General features: G+C 38.0%; 1 long non-coding RNA gene across 1 annotated transcript in view; it reads left to right on the top strand.

The window, feature by feature from the left end:
• Nucleotides 1–916: 916 nt before the first annotated feature.
• Nucleotides 917–13055, top strand: part of LOC107054627 — a 52290-nt gene continuing 40151 nt past the window's right edge. The window contains exon 1 of the long non-coding RNA XR_005842281.2: nucleotides 917–1215. This is a non-coding gene — a long non-coding RNA (uncharacterized LOC107054627). The remainder of the gene's footprint in view (nucleotides 1216–13055) is intronic.

Consider the following 13055-nt stretch of genomic DNA (forward strand, 5'->3'; position numbering starts at 1 on the left):
AACTCATTTCAGAGGTCCTTGTAGTTTTCAATATCCCATCCAGCTGGACTGGAACAATCATAGAACATGCCGGATGATTTATAAATGTTCCTAAGTTTGCGTACCATTCAGGATACTTGCATCATACTGTTTTTTTATCTGTCTCTTTTAGTGGACAGCTTTGACACTTGATATCACAGGTCTGTCCAAAACATGTAAGCCATGCCATCCCATGTAATGCTTTTTCTGCATTGATAGAGAAACACTGATTCATAGAAAGGTACATGATTCCTACAGTACAAGATACGAAAGGCAAATTGTCTTCTTGACATTATGCCTCCTTCTGATTTCTAACATTTGATGTGGTTATCCTCCAGAAGTCTTAGAATATTTATTTATTTCTGTCACAATTTTGGGTCATACAAAGTAAACCAAAACTGCACCTTTGTCATGGTGTCCCTCTGTCTCTGTTTTTGTTATTATTTTATTTTGAATCTCACCCTTTTTATTTTCACTGGCTGTCCCTTTCCTTTGTTACAGAAATAATCTGATTATCTGTTCTCTTCAGCTTATAGAGTCTACTCCAAAGACCATTTAAATCAATAGTTTATTTCCTCTGACATCAGTGAGGTCTGGATGGGGCCCAAAATGAACACAAGTTAACTCAGTTTGATAGGATGGGTATCAACTATTCTGATTGCCACTGGAAACAAATTTATGAACCTCTCACTCTAGGAGCCAACCACAATAATTTTAATTATACAAAAGGAAGTATTTATTGTGTAAAAACATTCCAACTACTTCCATTTCTTTTAAGCTACTTCAAAAGTGGGCAGAACTACAAAGTAGTATCAAAAACTCAGGATGGGGTGGAGGGGTATTTCCCTTCCTCTGAAATTCCTCCCCCATATATGCATACTGCCAAACCATCCCTAGCAGGGATTACTTTTATCTCCAGCTCATGAAGAGACTTCTGAAGAGCTTTCTGCTTTTGTCATTGGAAAACACCACTTTGTGCAAAATGGTATGGGAAATGTTTTCTTGAAATAGGAGCTTAAATGTCTCCCGCCATGTGCTTCTGTGTCCTTCCTTTGCCAGCATCAAAGTTCTTGTGAAGGAATAGAAGGCACCTACATTTAATTTCAAGTGGTTGAAAGAAAGTGAGCGCCTTGTTGAAGATCATCAACCTTCTGAAGATGTACGCAAAACTGCTAAATTGCATATCCTGCATATCAGGTGAGTAGATCCAGCAAATTTATCCTTCATTTCTGTGTAGCTACGCCAGAAGTTTTTTACTGAACGTTTGTATCTTCTGTGAATTCAAGAAGCGTAGTGGCAATAAACATACTTGTTGTATTTCAACATATAAGAGAAATGAAGAGTAACAATTTTTCTAGACCAGCTGAACTTTAAGTCTTTCTGTCCATACTAACAACAGCTATAGTCCTGTGGTTTAAGTGTTAAGCAGGACTTCAAATTACACAAATTAGATTTTCAGAAAGATCAAAATACTCTCCAGTGGATCACACATCATGTAATACTGAAAAACCCTGGTTTAGTTCCCCTCCTGCACAATGATGCTCTTGTTAGGTTCTGAGCTAGATCAGGCATTGCTTTGTCATTCAGGGACTGCCTCTACTTATCATGGTATAACTCCAGTCTCAGTTGGACTTCAGAAAGTTACTCTTTCTTTTTCTCTCATTTGGTGCTTTCACAACAATGTATGTGAAAGAAGCAGGAAAATGCTGTTTTTCTCTCACATCTATCTGCCTTTGTTCATGTATATTTGTATATGTAGCATAAACAGTAATGTTTTTGAGGAGCATTCTCCTGAGGAGATGTTTAGCTTGACATCTCTAAGCATACTATAATGAAACAGTTTCTACTCTACAGAATGCAGAAATTCCTAATGAAATGGAAAATTTCAACAAATCTACTCAGCTTTTGTGAAGAGAATCCCGGTTCATTGTACTCACAAAGACCCAGAACAATGCTATCACCTTATCTTTCATCTGAAGGTTTCAAAGAATTTGGGTGAATTTAAGCAAGCAAACATCATTATGTCCTGGGAGGCAGAAGGATCTGGGGACACGGTGTTATGCCAGTCTCTCCCCCTTCCCTTTGCTACACTTTTTCCTACTGGCAGAAGGAGTAACCACTTTACAAACTAAGCATGGAACCTTCTCTATCATTCTTCTTCACTTCTGAATGAAGCCTAGATCTGAAAGTAGCAGAAGAGAAAAAGGCAGCCCTGCAATATCAAAGGCAGCTATAAGATTCTGAAGTGCTGGCAGGAAAGGCTGGAATTAGGAGCTAAGAGTCTTGAGACAAAATGGCTGCACTGTGAGGCAGGTAAATACTCTGTCTTTTCTTCCATTAAACTAGAAGAGAGGCATCAAAATGGGCTACTTTGGAGGAAAATATGCTTCTCTGAGTGAAGGAAAAGATTGCTACAGTTCTGGAAGTGGCTATATAACATACACAAGCACAGAAAAGCCCTGTGGCTTCCTAAGATAAAGCAGAAAGAGAGGAAAACAGAATCCAAGTGTCTTGACTGGAGAGACTAGAGTGTCTAACTACACTGTTAGACATGGCTAGTCATTGTGAATCCTCACCTCTGCCAAAACAAACTGAATGCTCTGACCTCTTAAATACATTCTGCTATAAAGATAATATTTTCTGCAGATAAAAGTGCCATATGCATTATATATGAAGCTAGAACAGTCAATAGTCTATTCATGCTTTCCTTCCTCTTCTCTATGTGAGACAACTCTAAGAAAACAATCTTGATGTAAATGAAAATTAAGAGAGATATAAGGAGAAGAACCACATAATACAAGTACAGAAGTAGTGGTTCAGGGAAAGGTTTTGCCCCTGAGAAGCAGCTGGTGCCTCACTTTCCATCAGAAAAAAACTCCCACTGACAGAATTTTCAGTTTTAGTCTTAGGGTTATAACAAAGCTCCCACCCGTGATCTTGTTTTGCCAAATACCTGCACTGTGATGGAAGGAAATACCCACACCAACAGTACTGGAACACAAGCATGGACTGAGAGGGATGTTTTGTATAAAGAAAATGAACATAAACATTTTCAGGAAACTTATGTAAGAGGATGCATATTTTATGGAGGCTGAGCAGGTGAGCTAAACTAGACTTAGGAGGGGAACTTTGCTCTTTCCTGTCTCATAATCAGTGATTGTGCATGGGATTCCAGGAAGAGAAGGATAGAGCTGTAACTTTCCTTGCAAATTCACTTGCAGCAAGAATGTCTGCCTCTGCAACCTCAGAAGGAATTTTCATTTCTGACTAGGGGTTTGAGTATCAGACCCATGCTCAAATTTATGTGTAAACTGTATTGCAGTTGACCAAAGGAACCCTGGCAGCTCCAGTGGGATCTGAGGTCTCTATTCCTCCCTGGCACACTTACTACAGGGGACTCCAGATCACAGAAATTCACAGAAATGTGTGATGTCATTTTAAGTGATGTTCCCTGAAATTAATTAGTTTGGTTGGAAATTTAATTTTAAACTATCAAAACCTGAATTATTTTCCAGATCTAGTTAGGGACTAAGGGCTGAAAATAAGTAAAATGGGATTTTGGAACCTAACTCGAAATGGAACTCCCAATAAAACTCATGTAGCTGACCCTCTACCACACCTTACATACGTCAGAGCTACAGGAGCATGCATTATAGGATCATTCTTTGGCACAGAGGCTAATGAACATGGCATGGCTGATGTCCATGTTCTGTGACTTCTGAATAGCCTAGTTGCATCAGAATTGCTCATTGGTTCTGCTTCCTAGCCTGTGCTGAGTCCCAGACCATGCTTAGTAATTGCTGGAGAAAATGCTAGTTGGCCTTGGGCCTAAGCAGTAGCATTTTATCAATGTCGTGGTGTGCAGAACCACATGTGTTTGTTTTTCTTGTGAGCTGTGTCGTGTGACCGTGTTTGTGAGCCTGGTATGATTGAATTTACTTGTAAAATGGTAACCTTAACCTCTAGAGACACCTCACATTTTGAAATGAAAGTTTTCCTCATCATTCCAGAGTATTGCCTTCTTGATATGGGCTCTTAGGACTGAACTCATGAAACAGGTGGAAGAAGAATTAGGACTGCAATTCAGTTTGAGTTTGAGATTCCTTTAATTGTTTTGATACAGATAAATGTATGTTGGTAATATAAATGATGATCACTGAATGGAGCATGGATAGCAATTCAGTTAACCAAGTTTTGGTGTCAATTTTGGGGGGAAGTCACTAATTTCTCCTGACCACGCTAAGGGCCTGATTCTGTTTCCCACACGCAGGTACCTAGTGCCACTGAAAGTTGCCTCAGGGCATGCAACCTGGCCTCCAGCTGTTCTTACAGAAAGGCTCTTGTCTTCCATGTCCTTGTCTTATCTGTTAAGTCAGTACCATAAGGATTAAGTCATACAAAAAGCATGTTCAGGACCCTGAGTTTATGCCTCACTACTCTAAGGCTTCTCAAAGGCAGTAAATGCCAGTGTTGAAGCATCTGAACCCTATATTTCTTCTGACTATAATGGCAGGTTAGATTTCTTATACACATACAGGCACCTCATACAGAAACTTTCCTATAGATGTCTTCTGCTTTAACTGAATCCTATCCTACATTCTGCTCTTCTTCAATAGCCTTTATTTTGTGATTGTTCCCAGATCTTGCTTAATGTGCTGACTTCAACATAAATGGAATGACATCTACTTCCTATTCATGAGGGAATAGTAACTTAATAGAATTACTATCTTTGAGTATTTGGAAGACACTCAGTGTCCATCCATTTCTTGGGGTGTTCTGTCCTATTGCCATCTACTCTGTGGCCTTTTCCCACCCAAAAGGGGAAGCAGACAGACTACTCACTTCTAGTTGAGTAGAGGGATGATCTCTACAAGTTCTGAAGATTATGCACTGAAACTCACTGGGAAAAACAAGAACAACCAAAAACCAGAAAGATGCCTCGAGACAGGTGAAAATACTGACTTCTTATAGACAAATTGTAGCAAATGCAATTCTGAGCAGCCCTAAGATAGCCTCCAGCTTTGCCCAGCCTTAGAGTGAATATGTGGTGGCAGCTAGAAGAATGAAGCTGAATAGCAGAGGAGCCGTGGAGGTATAAAATGCAAGGAAACAACTCTGGAGTGTCTTGGCTTGCCCCTTGCTCAATTTATATCTCACAGCATCCCATGGGATTCCCATCCTCTAAGTGACAATGAGACAAGGATGTTTTTTATGGCATCCTCACTCAAAGCTCTGTTCAGGCACCCACAGATGTGGAAGAGAGGAGGAATGTTTCCATAACTTTGTTGCTGTGGGTATGGTTTATCTCAATGACTATTTGGACAAGATATTCTCATTTCATTAATGTTTTGACAATAGCTGCTCATAGTGTGTGGTAGTCCTTGTTTCTGGAGACCTGGTCCCCTTCTGCACCCCAGCATTTACTTACAGCCTAAGTTAAAGTTGATATCCAAGTTCCTCAGGTTGAGAGGCAAAAAAGAAATAGCAGTAATGTTAAACGATTTAATAACTGTTTAATACCTTAGCTTCCTCTGGCTCAGAGGAAGCAAGGGGCCAGCAGCTAAGCAGAACAAATGAAAACTGGCTCAATCTGATAGCTTCCCCCTTCCTATGGGGAGCTGCCGTGCTGCCCTGCCAACAGCAGATATTGTTTAGTGAGGCTATAAACAGCAGGGCATCCTCCAGAGATCTGAAACGTGCCGTGCTGCCAGCATGACCTGGAGTTGTCTAAAGAAAAGTAAGAGATTCTCTGCTAGTTGTTTCAGTGTCAGCGTAGCCAGTGAAATAATAGGATTTACATGGAGTTTTTGCAGTGTTTTTGCTCATTTTGTAGTAAAAACAGACATTATTTGACATGGCTGATAGAGTTTTAAGTTCATGCATAGGAAGAACTCATTACTGCTCTGTTTATATATATTGCTTTGTATGTGATTTCAGTGAAGGGATTTCCCAGGCTCTGTCTGTATAAGGGTTTTGGAAAACTTATCTTGATATTAACTCTGACACAGGTGCTCCCTGTTGAGTTTTTCTGTTTTCTGGGGCCTGCTCTGTCACAGTATTAAATTCCTCAGTTAGACAAGCAGATATGTTAATATATGTAATCAGAGTTGATGGAAAAATAAGTGGATAAATTATCAAAAATAATATTTTTTTGTATGCCTGTGTGTGTTTGTAGAGAAAGTGAAAAAATAAGGGTTTAATTCAGAGTTCCACATAACTCAAGGACTAGAAATATAATTTATTACTCATAGAATTGAGTTCTTTACTTGATATGGTTCAATACAGTTCATATGTGATTGGATAGTGACTGTCTCTTGTCTCACTGCTTGTGCAATGGCTGTCAGTAATGAAAGTTAATGGAGGGATATCCATTGAGTGGTAGTACCAGGGACAAGTAAAAGCACTGCTGAAAAAGATAACGTCCAAACAAGCCTATCCTATACCCTAAATTATCCATTTTCCCATCTCCCTTCCCCCTTCAAACAGAAACAATATACTCATCCGTAGTCCAAGCATCAGAGAGGTTTTGCAGTTTGCCCTGGAGGTCAACAGACCTGGGCTAGCTCAGTGAAAGAGATCAGACAACACTGAAAGCAAAAAAGTTGGCTTTACTTGCAACAGTGCTTTACTACTTAACAAGCATAGCCCTGATCATGCAGGGAGACCCTTGCAGGCAGATTGCAGAATTCAAGGCCTAAATTAATATTGCAAATGAGCCAGACCCTTTCATTTTAATCAGAACCTCATTTTAATGAAATTATTGTGCCAAAAATAAACAATCCCTGAATAGTATTGTAGCAACCCCCCCTCCCCCCCATACTTCAAAACTGTCAAGTTACTCAGGGAAAATATTTATTAGACATTTCAGGAAGTTATCATATAGCTTTTACGCCATGGCCTTATTCCAATTTCTTCTCTCTTTGGTGTTTGAAAATTTTAAATCTCAGTGACAGTCAGTTCCAGGTGTTCATTTCTGACTGGAGTGACAGCTTTGAACTCTGTGGAAGAAACCAAACCAGAGAAGGAAAGGTGAAAAAAATGAAAAAAAAAATAGGAAAAATGAAAAAAAAAAAAAAAAAAAAAAGAGGGAAAGAAAACCTCTTGCTTAGATTACTTTGGAAAACTCTTGACACTGTCCACATTCATCTCCAGCACCTTGGCTTCTTTCTTTCCATCTGAAAGGGAACAGAAAGAGCAGATAATCAACCAACCCTGGTGCACTTTCACAATTTCTGTATAAAATTTCACTTAATGCAATTGTGGCGCCAGGGTTGGGTGTATGATGGTACCATTCAGAATATGTTTATATAACATGACTGCATGCCACTGCGATCCTTTAAATTCTTTTCTAAGAGCTTTACTCACTCCAGGTTCACTCATCCAAAACCGTTTATAATCTCAAATATCTCTGTTACTTTCTCCTTTGAGCAATGGGGCTGGAAAGAGGGGGGAAGGGAAGGGGTGCAAAGAAGAGGGGAAATGTGTAGCTGGTATGGGCACTGGGAAGAGTCTGCTCTTTTTCCTCATTCCCAGGATACAAAGAAATATTCTATTTTAACGTGAATTCACTATTTCCCGTCTTCTCACTGCTCATCCTCCTATCTTTGTCCATCTGCTACCCCACCCCACAATGCGCATTTATCAGTGATACTGGAAGCTCTAATGGGGTATTACAGGACTACAATAGTGTAAACAAAGATATGTCATGTAGAATTTACTTAGGAAAAACAGTTTCTTATAAAGGTTTTTTTTTTTTTTTTTTTTTTTAAATATGCATGCTCTTCCAAGCCAATTTATACAATGTCTAAACATATATCCCAACATTTGACTCAACTTGCATAATTTCATGACAGTTTTCTTTAAAACAATATTATTGCCAGACATGAAAATAAGTGTGTTTGTTTCCAGCAAGAACAATGACGGTCTTTCATTTGCATGGTACCTTGCTCAGTCATTTTAACCTAGGCTTGGGGACTGAGGGTTGCAGTTTCTCATCATATGTCAAGAAGTACATTAGGGAAGTGAAAGATATTACACTGAGGGGTATGTTACTTATTTGTACAAACAGTTCTTATAGCAACAGCAGTGCTGTATAAATAGGAGTTTTGTAGGGTATGTTGCTGTTGTACATTATCCAAAAATTCATTTCTGAATAAGAAAATACTTCCAACAGGAAGGTAGGAATGTGCTATTGTGTAATTGTGGCAAAGAAAAATAGAAAACTCCATCAGGATGTAAAGCATTATTCTTTCACCATAGTGCTGGTCATCTCCATGGAGTTACTGGTTAAGGGAAAAGAGAGAGATCCAGTTACCCATTTTGCAAACCTCTCCTTAAGTTAATTCAGCTTGTCAGGACTCAGTTTCCCCATCCAAACAATCTGACTTCCCTTGAAAACTGCAAAACTGACATGTCAAGAGTAAGACAGTTGCTTTGTTAAACGGAATGGGAACAAAAGCACCAGTTACTGTAGGGCCAAGGTTTTACCCCTTGTGCAGTACAAAGCTCTTTTCTAACTGTAGTCTTGGCTTTATGTCTGTTACTAGAATTAACTGGGAATTTGTGAAGAAAATAAAATTTGTACTAGGACAGAATAAATTTTTCTGTGTTTTCAACTCATAAGCATATGTTTATTCTCAAACTGTCAATATACACTTCAAAATGTTCAAAAGAAAAGAAATCTCCTGCTCTTCTTGTTTAATCCGACAATGTCTATTTTAACTTTTTTGCTAATAAAAAATTACAAAAATAGGAAAAAAAAAGATAAATTTGTTTGAAATGCATAAAATTAGCCAAAGTTCTTATTGCATATTTGGTTTCTGGTTGGTTTGTTTGGCTGCTTTTTGTTTGTTGGAAGGAGCAGGTTTTCAAGAATCTCGAAAACCATCAAGCAATTGGAGCTATCATTTCCACAACTTGATTTACCGTGAGTGGTAGCATATTGGAATTCACTGGGAATGCTCCTTTGAATATCTGGCTATCTGGATGTGCTGTGAACAAACTGAAAATAATATGAACCTTAAATGCATGCCTTAATTCTTATCATAGTAGTGCAGGAAAAGAATATTTATTTCTGTGCTGTTTTCTTCATGGGCTTTTTACTAACAAGTAAACACATCCAGTGATCATTTTGTGGATGTGTATGTTTTAATAGGCATTTTAATATAGTAATGTAGAATATGTTTACTGCCATTCATTAAGAGTTTGATATCAAAATGTCTTACAACCTGTCTAAATTCATAATAACTGCATACTTCTGAATATTTTAGCTTTGCCTACAACCACCTTGGAGGTTTATCACATTATGCATAGAAAAATATTGTGGGAAAGCACAATAAATATAATCTCAGCAGCTATTCCCTTCAAAGACTTTCAGTTTTATGCATCTTGAATTCTAAATAGGTTTATTGCCAATTATACATGATGATGAAGCTGTAACATGGAGTATATGCCACATTTAAGAGACTCACACCAGCAGATGCTCTTGTAAATATATTTTGCTGCAAACCAAGAAATCGGTGTTGTGAAATCCTCCCAAAAGCCCACTGCTGCACTTTCTCAACTCATAACTTGTAAGCATTCTTACTCTTTGATGGGTGACTTCTTATAAACTCTGGCCAAAAGCAACCACAACCCAAAGATGTTTGTTTACGCCCAGATTTGCCGTATTGCAGTAGCAAAAATGTATTTGAAGCACAGGATTTGCTATGAAAACATGCAATATCCAACAAAATTTATACAAATAATAGTGCTGGAGAGAACTCTGAGAGGGTCATCCACTGTAACCCATCCTTTCTTGTCCTTCTAACAAGTGCATGGGGGGAACAAATTAACTGTTTTAGCTATTTTTTTTACATTGCAGATGACTGATGCCATATTTCTTCTCTTCTCAGCCCTAAGCATGCTACAGTTTTGCTATCTTCTTTTCAGTGGTCTGCCACATTTTTGCTGTTTTTTGGGATGCTCTCTTGTCTCAACTCTGTTTTTAAACTGTTTTCCTCAATACCGAACACTGTATTTCAAATGAAGCAGGGCAGAACGAAGGGGATGTTTCAAAGGTTTTATTTGAATACACAGGGCAAATAAAGACAGAAAAAAGATGACAGTACTTTATATGTAAATTTACATGTTTGGAAGTGGGACAGAGAGAAACTAAGTTTTGGTCCTGCAGATGTAGATGTTCTCTATTAACTTCACTAACTGATGACCTAAGGGAGCTTCATTTTAGTTAGTTCCAGATATGCACCTAAGTGTTGCTTCAGGCTTGCCATGTGAAAGCCTTTCCCAGCCTCACGCCAAAGGAAAGCTGTGAACAGAATCCAGATCTGGCTAGTCTTAATTCAGTACCTTAACCACAAAACCACAACTTTTAACCTGTGGAAGAGAAGTTGCCAGGCCTTTTAGAAACAGAAAAATAATATCCACCTGTTTGTTGCAGCGTTCATCCTGGTTTATCATAATGATTTCACAGTTTAGTTTCATTGTTGTTCTCACAGCCAGTAAAACAAAAACTAGCACCTGAAGGTCTGTAATAATTTTGAATGTGTTCTTCCTTTAATGTCTCACTTTCTTTGTGACTTGGCCCTAGGATTTTGATAGTCACATTTACAGGTACTGCAATGGGTTATATGATTTTGAGGATTTTGGCTGTTGGTAAAATTTTATCTTGACTCCTTACTGCCTGTGACAGGCAGCTGAGCTGCCATCTCAGCACAAACCCTACATCTCTTTATTCATCCCAATTTCCTTTAAGAAAGAAATCTCACTTCCTATCGCAAGACCTGGACAAGGTCAGTTTAGGCCTGTAAGAGTATGTCTTTCTTTCAGTGCTGCTGAGCAAAGCTTAGAGAAGTTTTGATTCTGAAAAGCATACATTGCCCTACCTAAACATTTAACTAAACATAGACTGAGAGGATGAGAGGAAATGTGCCAGGATCCAGAGTAACAACACTTTTTTCACACCTGAAACATGAGCAACATGAAAATTTCATCCCAAAGGTATGATTTTTTATTCACTTTGCTGTTCTATTCTTTTGCTCCAATTGCATTCTACAAACATTATTTAAAAGGGTCTATCTCCATCTGTGTATATTAACAAGTCTAATGTTAATATACGTAACATCAAATAAACAACAATGAAAATTTACTGTACATCTGAGAATGTGTTTCCCAGTCAGGAAAATACATGGAAATGCCTTTAAGTCTACCCATATTAAGGGCGACATGTAAGCAAATAACTTCAATCTTGTACTAAGTATGTGTTTAAATAAGAATGCTTTTCCTGCCTATCTTTTTCACACTGCATAAAAGCGTATCATAATTCCTCTAAGTTTCACTTGTTGACACAGGAAGAATCATACTGTTAGAAGACCAAAGTAGGAGGTCTAATAAAATTTCCTAAGCAGATGAACCACATAAATAGAACCAGAAAAAATATAATTTGCTATCTCTACTGGGGGGAAAAAACAGATGATGTGTCTTGAAAAGTTTGTTCCCTGATCTCTGATCTTTTATTAGGTTCTAACTTATACAAATTATATCTGCACTGCAATAAAATGACGCTGAATTTATCTGTAGGCTCTGATCTTCTTAAAAAGATGTAATTTTTAAAAATCCAGTAGGAAATAGGAGCCGTACATAAAATTGTACCAGATTTAGGAGACAAGAAAATAAAACACTGATTATGCTATTATAACATTTTAAATATGTATCCATCATGTGTTGTCATTTCCCTTTCGAAAGCACATTTTTTCAGGTATTTTTATAAAAACAGCAGTTTCCGTAGAGTAACAAACTGTCTAAGTGAAGCCACTACCAAAATATCCTCATAATGAGGCAACACAGTACTCAGAATAATAATAATAGAAAAAATCTAAATGAGAAGGAAAAAAAAAATTTGGAAAGAATCCAAGCTTTATATTTCAGGCTTCAGACATCCTCTCACTGATGAATGAGGGCAGGAGGAAGTTTACCTAGTGGTAATCACTAAGCTCTGATTCATCTTGCTAAAATTTAGGTGCCTGGGTATCTAAAAATTAGCTGTCTAGTCATGGCTAATTATCAATGTTCCTTCCTCAGTCAATAAAGAGAGATAGGCAACACTAGAAGGTGATTCAGTCTACCTATCACAGGGCATTTATCTTGGGATGCAATGAATCTCTCAATATCTATTTCTGTCCGTTGATTATAGAGAGAGTCTAGGTGGTTAGCTTAGATTAGATACCTGACTTGTAGATAACTAAATTTAGGTGAGATGACTCTCCTGGTAAGTAATTACTCTTATTGTTGATAGTGGGGATAATTTCCACTGATATCAGGACCTGATGTTTATCTTTACACCCCGTGTATGCCACAAAGTTTTCCAAATGGTAATAATGCTTTCCAGAAATGGAAACTCATGCCTAAATTTATACTTGCCCTGATCACGTTCCCAGTGGTTGTGAATAGTAAAGTAATCTGTAGCTCCCATCTTATCCTATAGTATACCAGTGAAATGAGCAACGCCCACAATCCACCCCAGGAAGAGACAAAATGCAGTGAGGAAGGAATTCACTGATTTACACATCTGCAAAATCAGCATTACTTAAGTTCTTTCCACTGTAAAAATTGAGGTATTATTCTACTGGATCATTATGGAATCCATTTTCCTACTAAACTTCTCTATTATCTCAGACAAAAAATGCAATAGTACTAAAAATGTACCTTTGACATCTGATGGCTTTCACTTTCAAAGAAATGATTGTTTATGGTCATATATGGCTCAATAAGAATAATTTTGCTAATTCTGTATGACAAAGTAAAACAGACCTGGGTTCAGTTGTGTGGATGGATCACTCTCCAGCTTGCTTCTTGTATGCTGTGCAACGGAGGAGCCTACACAAAGATGAGGTCTCTCTATCCCCAGTTCTACAACACAGAAGTGTCATGGTTTTATGATTTTTTGGTTATCGGTATTCCACATCATAACATCATGCAGTGTACTGGGAGTTAAAGAGAAAATGCTCTAGTTCCGGCTACTTGTCCAGAAGAGAAGAAGA

The sequence above is a fragment of the Gallus gallus genome, chromosome 1 (assembly GCF_016699485.2).
Source record: "Gallus gallus isolate bGalGal1 chromosome 1, bGalGal1.mat.broiler.GRCg7b, whole genome shotgun sequence".
In the NCBI taxonomy this organism is placed as follows: Eukaryota; Metazoa; Chordata; class Aves; order Galliformes; family Phasianidae; genus Gallus; species Gallus gallus.